This window comes from Dermacentor andersoni, chromosome 3, assembly GCF_023375885.2.
Source record: "Dermacentor andersoni chromosome 3, qqDerAnde1_hic_scaffold, whole genome shotgun sequence".
In the NCBI taxonomy this organism is placed as follows: domain Eukaryota; kingdom Metazoa; phylum Arthropoda; class Arachnida; order Ixodida; family Ixodidae; genus Dermacentor; species Dermacentor andersoni.
The window spans coordinates 78,768,518-78,786,687 of NC_092816.1; positions in this window are offsets into that span (position 1 = coordinate 78,768,518).

Consider the following 18,170-nt stretch of genomic DNA (forward strand, 5'->3'; position numbering starts at 1 on the left):
GAAGAACATCCGTCCTTAAAGCAATAAAATTCTCTTGATCGCAAAAATTCTGCCACCCATGCGGTTATATAATAGGGAAAATTACGACGCTGCAGAATATCTAGCAGAATTGAATGTTCGACGCTGTCATAAGCTTTAGCTATATCTAATTTCATCAAAGCAGAATATTCTCTCCTTTTCCGGGCAAGTTGGATGCGGCTCTCTAAATCAGCATGGGCACACCATATTGAGCAATTAGCTCTAAAGCCTATTTGATTTGGACTTAATATTAAATTATACGTCATCCAGATAGTAATGCGGCAGTGTAATACCCTCTCTATGAGTTTGACCATATTAGAAGTAAGAGAAATGGGTCTGATGTTTTCTATGTTATAACCTTGTCTTGTTTTTTAGGTATCGGGATTACTTTAGCTACTTTCCAATCGTAAGGTATCCAGGCTTTCTGTAAGGAATAGTTTATAACGTTTAGAAGGTCTCCAGGAGATAGATCAAATAAAATTTTTATCATGTGAACGGTAATTCCATCAGGACCAGGGGCTGACAATGGTAAGGTTCGAATCACTTGAGATAATTCTGGCAATGAAACTTCAGTATACACTAAGGATGGGGCTAATTTTTGCAAATTATACGACATCGATGACGTGAATCTACTCTCCAAGCCTTTAGCAAGGAGTTCGAGAGATTTTCTCATTTCATCGGGAGACAGATTGACATAATCAATATTAGCTGGCGATGGCAGAATTTTCCGAGATCTCATATACCTAAACAGCGGTTTTTTGTTTTTAGATTTAGAAAGGAAATCATAGTGTTTCCTATCATAATCCTCTTTAGCTTTAGCAACTGTACGTTTAAAGACAGCAGCATAAAACTTGTAATCAGACCAATTTTTGGGGCACTGGTTGTAGAGGAGCTGCTTCCAAGCTACCTGTCGGCGTCGGTGGTCTCGCGTGCAGTCTGCATTCCACCAAGGGTTATAAGATGTTTGCTTTGCAGATGTAACACTAAATTCAGCCTTTTTGTATGTTCTTTTAATTACCGCACAAAGTTTCATAGCCTTGGTGTCTTCCTGCTCTTCGGAATGAGAAGCCAAATGTACCTTAAGATCGGATTTAAATTTATTATAATCTACAAATACGCGTACCTGGGAGCACGATGGCATAATCGGGCAAGCAATTTCAACCATTATTGGAAAGTGGTCACTGTTGGTTGCACAGTCCAAGGCTGTCCAGGATGAGTTAGTGAAGGACGAACTTACAAAACTTAAATCCAATGCGGAGCGGGACTGTTTACAAATATATGTAGGAATTCTAGAGTTCAGGCAAGTCAGATTATTATCTATTATCCAATCCCACAAGCGTTTGCCACATTGGTCAGTTCGAAAACCCCAGCACGTGTGATGGGAGTTGAAATCTCCAACCAGAATTTTGTCCTTACACCATGAAGTCACTGCTGAATTCAAACATCGAGTGTTCTGTACACCCACCGGAAAGTATACGTTTACTAAAGAGAAAGGTAGACACCCTGGTATAGTTATATCTAATGCGAAAATTTCGCTTTCGGGGGACATATGTTTATATGAAATCTGTGCTTTAAGGCTAATTCTGTTATTGATGAAGAAAGCTAAACCTCCGCCCTTCGATGGACGGTCCAGTCGGAAAGAGCGATAGTTAGCCAATTGAAAACATTGATGAGCTGAAAGCCATGTTTCTTGCAAAGCAATAATATCCGGGGAAAATTTCGATGATAGATACAATAAATCTGTTGCTGCGGAGTAAATTGATCGGCAATTCCAATGAAGAATTTTGAGGAGACCTATGGTTGCGTAAGTATGGACTCAGTAACTGCCTTACCTAAAATGCCTTCCTTTAATAAATCTTCCTTTGTAAGGCTGTCTTTCTGATACTTTTTTGTCTTTGCCTGAGTTAGAGTCGTAGCTTTTTTAGACAAAGGGGACCTACATCGTTTTAACGATCGAGGATCCATGTCCATTTCCTCTGCGCCCTCTGTGTTATCGTTGGAGCCTGTGCTTTGGGTCTCGTTAACAGCGACAGGTGGGATTACAATTTGGGCATCTTGCGACGTGAAATTGGCGGTTACTTCCTCGTTTGAAGTACGTTGACACTCAGTAGTTCGAGAAGTTATACCAACTGCTGTTGTTGTTCCAAATATGTGCGCCATCTGGCTAGTTAGAATTTGTGTCAGGGACTCACAAAGGTTTCCAGCTAGGCGCTCCATAGATTTTCCATTGCCCACCCCATAATAAAGCCTGCCGCACAACATTAACATTCAGGAGAGAGACGAAGAAATATTTACTAACGACACTACTGGCTACTGATTCATTACTATAAGTATATATTGTGTACAAATCTATTTCCCAGTTTTCAATGGTTCTGTACTTACCTATTGTATCGACAGCCTTTATTTATTGGTTATTCTATATGTTCCTTTGTCTTCTTTTTTCTCCTTTCTTAGGCATTTCAAATTTTTTATCGCATAGTCTATATAACATTTGTACTTTGCGTATTGTAAGCATATATTTATTTCTAATTATCTGTTACATTAACCCCGTGTTCTTTGACATGTGTCATTCCTATGTTCCATAACGTGTCAAATACTACATATTTATTTTTTCATACGCTGTATCGTTTTCATTTGCTTGTTTTGGACTTCAATTATTGTAAGCAACCTTTTGTATTTGTTTATTTTTTCATTAACTTCGCGTTTTCTGATGTCTGTCGCTGCTATGTTGCCAAAATGTATTAATTCATGCAATGTTAAATTACTAATAGGAGGTCCCCCTGACAGTTCTTGTAACTCCGGGACCTCCTTCTGTACTAATGATGAATCACGAAATAAAATAAATAAATAAATAAAATAAATAAATGGCATTAGCAATAGAATGTGAAAGAGACGTATCCGTTGCTGTCACCTGGCGGGCTGTGACGCCGGCGTAACCCTGTGTCCTAGAATGAATTTCCGCTACGGCTTATCTACGTGAACAACGTCTTCGTTCAACGATTTCCAGAATTTCAATTTCCCGTGCCTTGGCTGAGCAATTAGAATAATCAGCAGAGTGCGCGTCATTGCAGAGGCAGCACCTTTCTTCCTTGCTCTTACACTCGCTAGCATTGTGCTCTTGTCCACAAATTCGGCACCTGGAAGCAGATCTACATCCTTTTACCGTGTGTCCGTAGCGCCAGCATTTCACACATTGGAGGGGACGAGGGGACAGAGGTTCCACTCTGTAGATTAGAGGCCATGCCTTTATCTCTGAGGGTCGATTTGTCCCTGCAAATGTGGCTATGATCGACTCAGTAGGGATCCTGTTTTTCTCGACCACACGTCCACACCGATAAACTGAAATTACACCCGCGGGTGAAAGCATCTCTAATACCTCTGTCGGTGTCATGTTCACGTCGACGCCGCGGACAAGCCCTTTCACACATGCCAAGTGGGGAGGAATAAATGCGCTCACCGGATTGGCGGCAAACATTGAACAGTTTAACAGGTCTTGTACACAGGACTGGTCTGCCGAAAAGCAGAGGACTCCACCTCTTCCAAACTGGCGGACCTCAGTGATGTTCTGGAAATGGGCCGTCACCGATCGCAATTCCGCCTGAATCGCTTTCGGATTCTTCATCCGTATGACTCCGTTATTGGTTGGAACGAGAGCCACAGGAACTGATGTGATGCCGTTTCGTAGAAACAGATCCACAGGTAACTCCTGCGGAGGAAGAGAAGCGGACCAGGGGAATGCCCCTGGCCCTGGCGAAGAAAAGGACATCTGCGTGGTCTGATTAGCTAAATAATAATGAGACTAGCTGAACTGTTGACAAGCGATAGAAGAAAAAAAATAACAGCTACTCAATTCTTGGCCAAAACCCTGCGAGGCAAGAACAGTCAGGCAAGAACAGGCCTTGGACCAGGACCATCTCCATCGCTTCGTCTTCTCTCTCGTTCGCTCAATGACTCACACAGTCGTTTTTCTTCTCTTTTCATCGGTCGCGTTTTCTTGCGGAGTAGAAGAAGAAGGTACAACACCGGTGGGTCGCGCTTCACATCGGCTCCGCACTTTTTCGATGATTGTGCTGGATTATCACCTTTTGCTCAAAAAATTCTTGCACCAAATGTTCCATGAAGTCATCAGGACCACGATGATACCCGTGTTTGAGGTAGGGGACCATTTTTTGGGACCTTGACAATTTCGGGCGCACCCGAGCCGAGTCGTCGCTAAGCCTTGGCGTGCTCCGCCGACTGCTTGGCCTAGCCGTCGCGGCCACCTCCGCCGACGGGCGGGCGCAGCTGGAACGGACGTTATTCCGAATCCTACTTGCATCATGGCCACATCCATGAGTGTTGAAACAGAGGGGGAGGATATTCATCCCGAAGAAGTCACCAGGACCCTGGGCTGGCGCATCGCCGGTGAACGCAAGTCCCGACCACGTCAGCGAGACCTAGTTCTACCCAACGCACTTCAATCAAAACACTCCGGTGCCGGTCGGGGACCCGGAAACGCCAAAGGCAAATAAATCAAGAGAGCGCGCATGCCTGCGTTGCCGCGAGACGATACCAAGATCGTGGTGAGGCCACGCGGGAGTCTAAACATCAGCAAGGTCGGCCATGTGGAAGTAGGCCGGGCCATTTATGCTGCGGCGGGAGTCAACAAAGAAGAATGGATCCGGCAGGTGATATGCCCGAATTACCAGAAGGGTTGACATCCGGGGCAGTTGGCACATAGTTGAAGAAGAAAAAAAGCACTCTTATCTTCTTGTCCATCTCTTGTCTTTTGCCCTTTGTCTTTTGTGACTGGTTTTTTCCTTCAACCAAATTACCAGTAAAACAACATCGTTATCATCAGTACTTCGAAGAGAGAAAATGCTAACCGCTACGTGAGAGCCACCCATATTGTCGTGCAAGGCAAGGAGCACGAGGTCAGCGCCTACGAATCGGCATGGTTAAGGGAGTCATACGAGGCGTCCCCCTCAGAGACACGGTTCAAGAAGTCAACGACAACATCGTCAACGAATATAATCCCACTGCTGTAGAGGCCAACCGTATCGCCAACGCGACGTTTGTGGTGATCGCCTTCAATGGGCCCAAAGTGCCGAGCTACGTTGTTAAGGGGCCTGCTCGCCAAATGCTTGTTATACAGAAAAGAAATATCTGCTGTCAGCGCATGGATATTTGCCATTGATCGCCTTAGCTATTACAATCTTACCAAGAGCGTATTGGATAAGTTGTAAGCTCGCTTTTGACAGGTGAAGACCAGACTGCTAGTTCGTACAAGTAGCAGCAGTTGATTGACTTGTTGCTTGATGAGGGAGATCTTGAAGGCGCTGAAGATTCGCTTGATACCAGCTCTCTGACTGTACCGGACCACCCATACATTATTCACCGTAGTGACTCAATGCTTGTTATGTGGCAGGCTTTGTCGCAAGGAAGTGTGTACTGAAAACAAAGTGTAGCGCATGCATGAACCAACTTCTGCTGCCTGCTTCAGATGGAAAGTGCTTAAATGATGCTGTTTTCACGAAATATTGCGACTTCGCTGGTCTTCTGTACCATTCACTGAAGCTTTTCGTGTTTATCAGTGTACTTGAAAACATTTTCACTGGCTGCTTTAACAACAGTTAGTTACATCGAGACATCATTATGAATGTATTGGCAGTCATTAACAGGAGCAGCGTTGGTTGAGGTGAGCATTGCAAGGTATTAACCGCGAAGTTCATCGGTTTTTACGTTGTCACACGAATGCATTTCTACATCAAGGGTCTGAATAAGTCTCATGATGAGAAACGAAGTGCACGGCAGCAACTGAAGTTAGGTCGATTATAATTGGCTGCAGTGCTGCCATTCTTGTGCCTATTATAACGCACTGTGTTAATTTTTGAATTAATGTGCAAATAAGTAACTGTTTTTGAACAATGTTAATAAATAACACGTGGTTTTGTTCCCACGTCTGATGACCGCAAGCTGGGAGAAATGGGAAACAGGATGTGTAAAGTGTTGTATTTCTTCAATGCCACTCGTAAACCCAAGGTAGAGTGAGCTCCCAAGACATTCTAGTAGTGTATTGGCAAAAGTAATTTTTTTTTATGTATTCCAAACTAGTCTATCTGGTCGCGTCTGCGACAAGTTGTCATATTAGGGCAGCGGTGACAGCAGAGTAGCAGCGGGTAAAAGCTGGCAGAGAAAGAGTGATCATGTAATCGCTGCCTACTCAGTATACACGGAAGTGAGCTGCAGTTTTTAACATGTGGACATGTAAATTTAAATCGATGCTAAGATTTTTTTGATCGAATAGAGTTTTACACGGCAGCCCGGCCAGTTGCGTGCACGGAACTACTGAAATAAAGGGACGGTACACTGCACGTATTCAGTCACTTCGCACAAAGAACAAAAAAAACGTGAGAAAAAGAATGGGTGTAAGGAAACATGATAGAATGTCTGATGGGTGCATGGCAATGACCACTCGGCCATCCATACGTGACGCGCCTCCGAGCGCACTCACAAGCAGGTAGCGGTGACGGTTACTAACAGCTCCATTTGCGTATAGCACTGCAGCGCTATACGCACTGCATTTGCGTATAGCACTGCAGCTGTTTTAAATATACTTCAGGCACCTCCCATTAACGAGCGCATCCGTGCGGATGCGCTTTTCTTACGAACAGCTGAACAACTGTAGCTGAAGTAGAGTGAATTCGCTAAAGCAAGCCGCCCCGTTTTTGTTCCTAGCTTCGTACTGATACACGGGACACGCCAACCTTTCTTCGTTCTGTGTGCGTATATGGACGTTTTTTTTTTTCCTTGCGAAGTACCGGCTAGCAAGTTTGTAGTAAGAAACCCCATTCATTATAATGCTGCGCCGCTGCAGGCTGCAGTGTGGCTGGTGGCATTTGTCAAGAGTGGTCGACGCCAGCACCGCCGCATCATTCTACGCTGAAAGGCCCGCTCTCAGGAAGCCGCTCGCGCCACTAGAAAGCCTTCTAGTTCACTGTTACCTGGGGGAAGCTGCAGCGCGCGCCGCCGGAAGTTGCGCTCAAGGTCGAACATCCGGAGCCACACGCCGACGAGGAACGCCGCTAAACAGGTCTGCTGGGGAGGTAGATCTCCTATGGCTCTTAGCAAGAGATATTCCGCTCCCCCCCCCCCCCCCCCCCCGCCCTTCCCAATACCTATAAGAAAGATTGTGAGGAATGTGTGCAACTCAAAGCGCTTGCAGTTAAGCGAAATAAGCAAATCAGCGCGCTTCTTGGGCGCATGGAGGCGTTCGAAAAATCGAAAAGTAGCGAGGATGAAACAAAACGCAACATTCCCAGGAGGGACGCTCAGCCCGAGCCCCCGGTAACAGCTATGGAGACAGAGAAAATTGAATCGAGCCCGTCTGAGGAACCGGCGTGGGCCAAGCCCATTCTAGCCTTGACCGAGATAATCAAACAGCTTGCCAGCCAGATCGGCTTGGTAACGTCCAGGATGGCCAAGTTCGACGCGCTAGAGGCTAATGTCAACCAGCTCATACTAACCACACAGAAAGCCATAAAGGGAGCCCCGTATGGGAAAGCGTGTATGGGAAGTAGTCTCCCGACTACCAACCTGCGCCAAGAGGGGGGAAAGGCGTAAAAATAGGAAGATACAACGACCTTAGCCGAATGGAACTGTCGAGGAATCAAGTGCAAAATAGGTGAATTACACGAATACATAGATAATGGTGAACACAAACCGGATATCCTTGCAATACAAGAAACGAATTCGCGACCCAAACTCCCGGGGTACGTCACATACACCGATCCCTTGTGAGAAAAGCACAGCAATCCTAGTCCGAAGCAACATAGTTGCGACGCAGCTCATGACCAGCCAGAGACGGTGTGAACACGTTCTCTTGGAAATTCACAGCAGAGGCATAGGAAGCAAAGACAACATCTTTACACTCAACGCATACTGTCGGCCCTCCAAGAAGGATCTGCACATAGAGGGCACATTACTTGACCGCAAGGCAGAGGCGGGCAGCCGACCCCTATTGATATCAGGATATTTCAATGTGACTCACTCAATATGGGGCTACAAATTTTGCTCCAAGAGAGGCAGGGTGCTGGCGAACCTCATGGATCAGCGCAACCTAGCCCTCCTCAATGAACCAGACACTCCCACCCGCATGGGCACAAGTACGTCCCAGGCCACCACTCCAGGCCTTAGCGTGCTGAGGGGAACCTTAGACGTGTCGTGGCAGAACACGGGGGTGAACCTGGGGTCGGATATTGTTACTCCCCGGCGGGGGTATTATGTTACGCGCTATTCCCGCGTAAGGAAGCACGCATCCTGTATCTAAGTCAGTTACGGCTCTGTTGCTCTCTGCGCACGAGATCCCAGCTTCTTCTTTGCTGCTGCCTTTCTACCTGCAGACTTATCGAACAGGGATCGCATCTTTTCCTTGCATGCATCCCAGCTTCCAATCTCATCTTCGTTATTCTCAAACCACACCTTCGCTGTTATTTTGAGGTAAAATAATATGGTTGCCAACATGATCGTCTCATCGCAGTGATTATTCTTACTTGCACGCTCCTACAGAGGTAGCGAGTCCTCGATGTCGATGTTGTCAGTCCCGCATAATGTCCCTGGGTCTTTTAGCTGAGCCAGGACGACCGTTGTCGTTGTAGTCGCCTCGGTGGGCGCCGACCCCTCCTCCACCATTGTGGAGAAAGCCAAGCGTCGGCCTCTGAGGAGCTCCCTTCTACCGTGTGGGTACCCCCCACTTCCACCAAAATGCCGCGTGGATGAGAGTAGCGAAAAGGGATAGGAAATTGTATTTACAATTTACAACGTGCCCACGAGGTAAAATATCAGATTAGCGAGCATGATGGTCTGGTCCCAGTGGTTGCTGGCGCTCACCCGCTCATATAATTGAAGCCAGTCCTCAACATCAGTGTCGTCGGTGCCAGAAGAGGTTCCTGGTTCACGGGGTTGTGCTAGAATGACGGTGGGCGTGGGTGCCGACGGGCCCGAAGCATCCTCGCCTTGAGCTGGCATTGTAGATGCAGCCAAGGAGCACCCGCTGCGTAAATCCGTCTTGATAATGATCCCGTACCTCCACCAAAAATGCTACAGAGTTAAAAACACTCAGACGTATATTTACAAGATATTTACAGTAATTGTAGCAGCTGACAACATGGTAGACAGCGCGCGAAGTCCAGAGCGTTGTCTTCTTCCGACCAGGATTAAAACATCTTCTTCGTCAGCGTGTCACAGTATGTACAGAAAGACACGGCTGCAGGCTAGATGGCAGAACAACAACACGAGCGCTACTCTGATCGTCGTCTTTACCGTCTTTCTGTCGCATTCTTCCATGCTCGGCAGGATGTATGCTTCAGTACGCGGGGATAGCGCGTAACAATATGCTCAATGTCGCGATCGGGGGGCCCGAGTTCAAGGCCGGAATGGGAACAACAAAGATAACGGACTGGGACAAGCTTCGAAAAAGGCAAGCAGCGACAAAGACGAAAACACGAACAGCACCAAACAGTATGGGGAATGGGGCAAGGAAGAACTTGATCTGGTACGAAATACACCCAGAAAATTGCGACCACACTGCAGACCCCCTGTGTGACCGCAAAGCTTACCCACCTCTGGGAAGCACGACACAGGCTCACTAGACGCTAGAAGAAACAACGACACAAGAAACTTCGCAAACGGATCCATGAACTCAACAAGCAAGCCACTGAATACACGTCCAAGCTGTGCACAGAGAACTGGCTGAGCATGTGCGACGGATTGCAGGGCACACTGTCTACCAGGAAGACGTGGTACCTTCTTAGTCACCAGATCGATCCTGTCGGCAGCAAGAGCGCCATTAATCGAAGCCTCACGCGCACCCTCAACAACTATACCGGGGGTGCCGTCGAACTCATCAACGACCTGAAAGTCAAATACCTGAAGATGGAGAAGGGCGATATCGCACCTCCCGACTACGCAGGGCCTACCAACGAAGCAATAGACAAGCCATTCACCGACACCGAATTTGTCTCGGCAATCTTCGTGAGCAACAGGGGCAGCGCGCTGGGAACCGATACCATTACCTACAAGTTACTCAACAACTTGGAGCACAAGGCCCGCAGATTGCTCGAGTATATCAACCGAGTCTGGAAGTCTGGCAAACTTCCACCAGAATGGAAAGAGGCAGAAGTCTGCTTCGTACGCAAGCCTGTGAAGACACCTCACATCGACAACATGCGACCGATATCCCTCACGTCCTGCTTGGGGAAGGCCATGGAACGTATGATACTCAAGAGGTTCCAGTGACATATAGATGCCACCGACCAGGTGCCGGAGACAATGTATGGCTTTAGGCAATAATTGGCCACCCAGCATGTTCGCGTACAACTCAACGAGCTGGCACTTAAGCGGGCAACGAAGCAGGCGCCACGAGCGCTACTAGCGCTCGACCTCAAAGGTGCCTTGATAACCTCACGCATGAAAGTGTCCTCCGCAGCCTACGCAACGCGGGTTGCGGAGGGAAAACGTACAACTACATTCGAGACTTTCTTGGCAACCGAACGGCCAGGATCAGAGTAGGAGATGAGATATATCAACTGATCTCCCTGGGGGATAGAGGAACGCCGCAAGGTTTGGTCCTTTCACCTCTCTTGTTCAACATGGATGTCTTGCCATTACCCAAGCTTCTTGAATCAATAGATGGCCTGGGCCATGCATTATATGCCGACGACATCACCCTCTGGACTGCGAGGGCAGGGTCGGATGGCTGGATGGAAGACACCCTCGAAAAAGCAGCTGACACGCTCAACAGCTATGCGAAGACCTGTGGCCTTTGCTGTTCACCTCAAAAGTCGGAGCCGACAATTGTCAGACCACGTCATCAGAAAAACAAGCAGAAAACATAGGAATCGCTCTGGAAGGGATCCGGATCCTCCCGGTACCCCAACTCAGGATCCTGGGCCTCCTGATCCCAGCAGACGGCAAGGCAACGGCCATGATCAGAAAAATCAAGCTCACGTCATACCAGATTTTGAACATGATCGGACAAGTGACCAACAAGTGAAGGGGTCTGAAGGAATCGGACCCCTGGCACCTCGTTCAGGCCTTTGTTATCTCACGAATCGTCTACGCAGCACCGTACATGCAACTCCTCAAGAAGGACGTCATACAACTTGATGCAATAATTTTATTTAATTATGGGGTTTAACGTGCCAACACCAATTTCTGATTATGAGGCACGCCGTAGTGGAGGACTCCGGAAATTTCGACCACCTGGGGTTCTTTAACGTGCACCTAAATCTAAGTATACGGGTGTTTTCGTATTTCGCCCCCATGGAAATGCGGCCGCCGCGGCCGGGATTCGATCCCGCGACCTCGTGCTCAGCAGCCCAGCACCATAGCCACTGAGGAACCACGGCAGGTCGACGCAATAATCAGGAAAGCAAGGAAGCAGGCCCTGGGTATTCCCATAAATTCATCCACGACAAGATTACTTCAAATGGCAGTCCGCAACACAGTAGTCCAGCTCGCAGCAGCCCACCTATCCAATCAAAGGGTCCGCCCTTAGCCAGGCCAAGGCGGGCAGAAGCGCCCTCCGCAAGATCGGATGGCAAGAATCTCACTACATCCGCCACGGCCAATTACCCGAAAAGTGGACTGAGAAGCTGGAATGCAAACCACTACCACGCAACATGAACCCCACAAGGCACGCCGGACAATGCTGTCCTACCCAAAGGCTCCACGAGGGCAATGGTTGCGGTCACAGGGCTGGACAAGCTGGTAACCTGCGCATCAATTAACACTCCGCCTTCAGAGGAAGCAGAAGAAGCGGCGATAGCCCTCGCACTCCTGCAACCTAGTGTCAGCAAGATCGTCACGGACTCACAAGCTGCGTACAAGAACTACAGATCTGGCTGGGTGCACTTTACGGCACTACAAATCCTCGGAAAAGCTACGCCTCCTAAACAAACAATCGAACTAGTTTGGGTCCCGGCCCACTGCTAAGTTGAGGGCAACGACTATGCTCATCAACAGGCCCGAGCGCTCAACTCCCGGGTCACCGAGGAGGAGGTAAGGGGATGGCAACCCATCACCACAGATATTGTCGAGTATTACAGGGGCGGTAGGAAGACATTCTCACACCCCCACCACTCCTTGACCAGAGCTGAACAAAGGATATATAGGCAAATCTAGGCAGGATTTTTTCCCCAACCCTGCCTCCAGGACATAATATACCCAGAAAGATACGAGAACACATGTCCTCACTGCAATGCACTAGTCACTCTCCGGCACGTCATAGGACAGTGCAATTTCTCCAGAGACAACCCTCCCCCCCCACCCCACTCTACACCCACAACTAACGCCTCTCTATCCCCACCCTTTACGAGCGATGGGAGGTCTTGCTATCCAGCCCCGCCCTGGAAGACCAGCCCCAACTGATCCACAGGGGCCAGAGCGCCCTGGAAACATATGGAACCCGTGAAGAGGGAGCCACCCCATCAGGCGCTTAACGTGCTCCATTTCATTATGAGTCAATAAAGTTGTTTCTCTCTCTCTATCTCTCTTGCAGAGTAACTTTACAGCACCCTCAGCACAGCAAGCTCGATGGTTTGCCTATTCGACAATGGACTACTTAGTAACCTAAGTTGGCGTACGTGGATCGACATACCAACAGGCATACCTCAAACTGGGTGAAGTTCCTAAAGCATGTTAATCGCATTAAGGAAGCAAACCACACAGGACGAGCAGTAGTCCTTTGTGTTTCTCTCTCCTTTGTTCCGTGCCACTTTCGCGCTATACTGCCGCGCAAAACGCGAGCAGTCCACTACATACTTTTAGCCTTGATTCGCGCAAGCGCACCTTTAACACTATAAAGCATTTGCACACCGTACACACTAGATCGATCAATGTTGTCGCTTTCAGAGGGCATGCGCACCTGCCATGCCGGCATCAGGATGTCAGTAGTCCTTATCTGATTTCCGGTATACAAATGAGGAATGCTTAAGGTAGTTGAAAGGGATCACTGGGTGTGCCTTCTAAACCGTATTTCTGCCGTATAGCCTTACACAACCAGTGCAATGTCGGTTGTGGCGAAGAAACTGTAGGACACCCGTGCTATGCTGCCCGTGCTTCGAAAATAAACGATTTCCCCACCACATCGTTCTAAAGCAGACCCGCTGAATACCTTTCTTTCTGGATGAGATATTGGGGCCGTGACTTTAGCATATCGCAGCTGAAGAAGTCACAAACGGACTGCTAAGGATCCAGAAGGCAACCGGAGTGGGCGACCATCTGTGAGACAGTGCTGAGAATTCTTATTATTTGGGTGACTCCAGTGCCCATCACCTGTCGACTTCCTCTCGTTCTCTTAATCTTTTCCTCCCCTTCCCTCAGCAGAGCATACCAACAGGGCCCAATTCTGATTAAAATCCTTGCCTTTAATTTCTTCTTCTTTTCTCTCTCTCTCTTATTTGCTCCTAGATTTCAAGAATGTTGCGGGTTTACCACGGTTAAATAGATTACGTTCTAATGGTTATGCTTTGTCCTTGTTTGGCATATCGTGATGTGTCTACAGGATTCAATCCATAGTTACTCTTCAGTCTGTTCGAGACTAATAATAGCTGGATCGTTTGTGACATGCGTGGCTTAGCGAAATTCTTTGGGAGATCAGTGTACTCTAGAGTGCGCACAAATGCACCAACAATTGCGAAAAAAAAATCAAGAAAACAAAAACAAAACAATGTACAAATGAGTGGGCCATTCAAAGCGGCCGTCAGTGCGTGCATAAAGACGAGCAGAAAACGCGCTAGCTTTGTGCACAGTCCACTCACAGGCATACAAAGACGAAGACGCGATCTACGAGCACTGCGTACTCAAAGTCAGCCCACACTGCAGTTACTACATGTAGGAATATCTTATAGAAACTAGGTTGGGATATCCTACTCGCATTAGCTACTCACATGCCACGACGACTGCATGACTGTCGACGGCAGATATTCAACCCCTCGAAGCAACCGTGTGACGGCAGAAAGCGAGAAATTCATATTAACGCCACATTTGTTCCACGAATATCAGCTTGACGTTATGAAGTCGTTCACTCGGTGGTGGCATTTAAAAGCCACGGTCATGACAAGAATGATAAAAAGCGAGAGAAGCGAGAGAAGCGAGACGGAAAGCTCGCGGAGCAGCGATGCGGGCATTTGCCGGGGGCAATACGAGAACGGCTGCCTGGATTTCTTTGTGCGGTGAGCAATGCCTCTTTCTTTTTGAACCGCGCTTTCGAACAACGACCTCTGAGCATGTGCCGCAAAGAGCCGCACACGAGTTCACTCTCTTGTTTTTGGTCGCGGTTTCTCTCAATGGTTTTAATATGACGCACGGGTTCAGCTATGAAGCAAAATGGTAGGTTTGTGCAGCGGCGTCCTTTCAATGCGTTCCGCTGTGTAACCTTGAAAAGCAACGTTAAATGCTAATAAATGATGGTCATGATAGGACTGCTAAAGAAAGAACAACAAGAAATTGTACTGTAGAGTTGTCTCATGGTCATGTTAGCGACACCGCAGCGATTGAGCAATCAAGACAGCTAGAGGGTGCGCAGTCAGACCGGGCAAATAAAATTGTGCTAGTTATTTGGCTCCCAGAAAATACAAATGCCGTGAAATCTTATCACGAAAGTGGGGTTCAGCTATCGATAACGTTGTTCTAGTTATCTCCCTGTCTGCATTTATGCATGCGATTAGGATCTACTTTCTAAGCTTTCCTGCCAACCGGCTAGTGGCAACGTAGACAGAGACGAATGCGAATGCACTGCCGGCCAACATCATTGGATCTCACACTGTTGGACTTTCTTTCCGGTTTCTCGCGTTGTGGAAATAATAAAACTGACAAAAATGGAGCTGGGGCCCTATAACGTAAAATTATTCCAACGTGCTTTTATTCCAATCTTCTTACGTCAAATTTGCGTAACTGCCGACGTAAGCATCGGGTGGGGTACCCACATCGTCACCTCAACAGCCCATTCAAGCGCCCTCTTAGTTTATAGAACGCCACTTATCTTTGCTTTCAAAACAAATAATATTGCCTAGATTGAGCGCTTTTTTTTTGTGATTGGCTTCCAGGAGGCGAGGAGCACGCTTAAGTGGAGAGGGTTTCGATGGGGCCGAGCCAGCGGCCTGAAAATAGATAATCGGATTGGTCCGCTTTCCCTTACTTAGCTTGCGGTGGCTGGTCGAAAATCGCGGTGGCGTGCAACGGAAGGTTAAGAATGACGCTAAAACGGATCCTCAGCAAAGAAGAGTTGACAGAGCGAGGTCGTAAACGTGTGGAAAGTACTCGAACACATTACACGGCCACGCAAAAAGGTTTATTATGCGCAAATAAACCAATGTTCTCCGGCAAGTGCAAGTAGACAGCGCCTGAGCGATCGGCGGCAGTGATCTTTTATTCCTTTCGGAACGGGGCAGCCTGCGGCTATTCAGCAAAATATTCAGTTTTGTTCGGCATATTAATGCATCTTTAACGCGTACACGTCATTTTGACGCGGTTTGTTTTCGCGGTTTTGTGACGTCGTGTGACAGGCAGGTGAAGTGGGTGCAACCTGAAAACTTTTGACCAATAGCCGTGGGCTAATGGTGAGAAGGCGTCGAATGAGAAATAACTGTATTTCGTTTGTTCGGTCCAATCATGCATAACGAGTGTACATGTCATATCAGATTGGGAGCGATCGTGGTTTTCGTGACGTTACGCGACAAACAGGCGAAGTGGGGGTGGTCCAAAAAAGCTCTTGACCAATCGCGGAGGACTGATTGCAGAATTGGAATAGAAGAGTTTGGAATAGCTTTACGTTATAGCGCCCCTGGTTTCAACACCTAGTTGCAAATAATCACAACTGCTGAATTATTTTGTGAAGACACGATCGGCCCTTTCCGTTCAACCTTTCGTTGCGCCTTGTAATCTCCTTGAGTGCTGCCGCAGCTGCTGTTAGATTAATTTGCAGGCAGGTATTGCAAAGAGGGTGCTCCGTGTGTACTTGAGCAGGTATGCGTATCGAGTGTGTTTGTGCTATTATTTAATAAGCGACACGTACCTTATGTTTGGTTGAAACAGCCTGTCGACCGCCCAAGCTAAGAGGGTGCGTCGTTGTGAGCAATGCATTAAAAACAAGTAAGTGCACGCGGTAAAGTAACATATCAAATTTACGCTCATATGCATATTTTTTTTATTTATAGCGCGCACAAGTCTATTTAGAATACCTAAAGCTGTAAGATCAGGCAGTACAAATCTCGAAAGGACAAAAAATACTAGTCATAAAGCCAGTCAATGTGATTCCAATGATATAAACTTTATTATTGAATGATCTTATTATAGGAGCACTTTAAGGTCCTACGGTCGCTTGCGTCATCCTGACGATACGACCACCAAGTTTTTCCAGAGTCTGTACATACGCATGTTGCAGTCGCAGCTCATAGAATATCTTATGACAGAGCATCAAACAGTGTCGATAGAAGAGTTTCGAAAAGAAAAAAAAAGACGTTATTCTGAAATATTGTACTGTGTGCGAACTAGCATGATGCTCTGTGCCCGATACACAGCATTGGAGGCACTTTCTTTTTCTGAATGTTAGACTTCACCAACGTCAGAGCCGACGTCACACCAACGAACGTCACCAACGTCACAGAGTGATTGCAGCCGCGTAGGCGGCTGCAATCATTCTTACTTGCCTTCCTCTATACATCTTCGCGATCAGTCCGAAGCACCTCGGTACGCGTTGTTCCCTCCAAAATTCCCACCGATTTCCTTTCTGGCAGGATCTCTAGAGTATCAGTTTTTCTCAGGCACGGTGGCGCCTCACTGAGCGAGACCGGGCTTGCACGAGGCTGAGAGCTCGCAGAGCGAACCCAGTTGCTCGAAGCAAACTATATGTGCGCAGTTCACGTGACCGAACCTACGTGTTTTCAGGGGCGTCCCTGTTCCTGGGTGTCCCTTTCGTTCCTGTGCCATAATTTTCCCTAGGACATAGCCCCGGCCTTGTCTTCGCCTCGCTGTCGATGTGCTTACTGGGAACCGTTTTCTAGACTGACTCAGACTAAGCAGCGAATATGTTTCTAAAAGAGCAGATGGGAGTAAGCACGGTACTGTAAATAGTCCCTCTTCATTCATCCTCCACCATGCCGCTCTCTAAATATCCAACGTCACCCTTTCCAAGTAAATACATTGCCATTCTTCTTTCAACTCGTGAAATTTTTCTTCTGTGTGGCGTTATCGCATGGTTAACCAAGGTTCGGAAACAAATTAATGGATTTGCCATAAAAGATAAAGGGCAAACAAGTACAGCAGGAAGAAAGTGTTGCCGAACAAGTCCAACCACGGAACGAATTAAGTTCGTTCAGCGATGCGCCGCTGTATAGTGAACGCAATGTAATCTAGCAGTACTAATCGATTTCGTCAAATGTGCACCTCAAGGACCCATGGCAGGGGTATCTTGCATCGCGCAATGAATAATTTGCTAGCGATAGTGTAGCCACATAGAAGACTGCGTGAAATGTATTGTGTGCGAAGTGCGAACTGTTGGGCATCCCAACTGGCAACAGCCCGTATCTTCCCCAGCGAAATTGAAAAAAAAAAGAAAGCGCCGCCATTGCAGTTTGCCAGAAGTGACGTAGAGCCTGGATATGGCGTGATCCTAACCTACGTACGTACTACCACTTGCTGTGTATGCTGTGGGCAGCTGCTATTATAAGAAATTTTCGCATATTTTATAGGTGACAAATTCCGCTCAGACAGCTCACGGCGCGCAGAACGTGATTCCACGATTGACGTCACATCCACCCTAACGTGCGGCTTCCAGGAACATCGCTGGAATGCTTGTGTTCGGCCACGGGGTCAGCGAAACGCTGTTATTTAAACATATGTTTGGTTGCTAGCCTGAGGGCTTTGGCGTAATCACTTTGGTGACGTACATTATCAAATTTTGACAAATACAGGTTCAGAAATGTTGTCGGCGTAGGCCTTTTAAGTGTTTTATACCGAACATCAAATTGCCAGGAGATTCCCTAGGCATGAATCTAAAATGCCACGGTCTGAAAGCGACCTATTCTCACAGTTTGTCTTCAGGATATATTCGACAGTGCTAGCGGTGTTGGACATTATGACACATTAGCGCTGATAACTGGGCAGGCATTTTC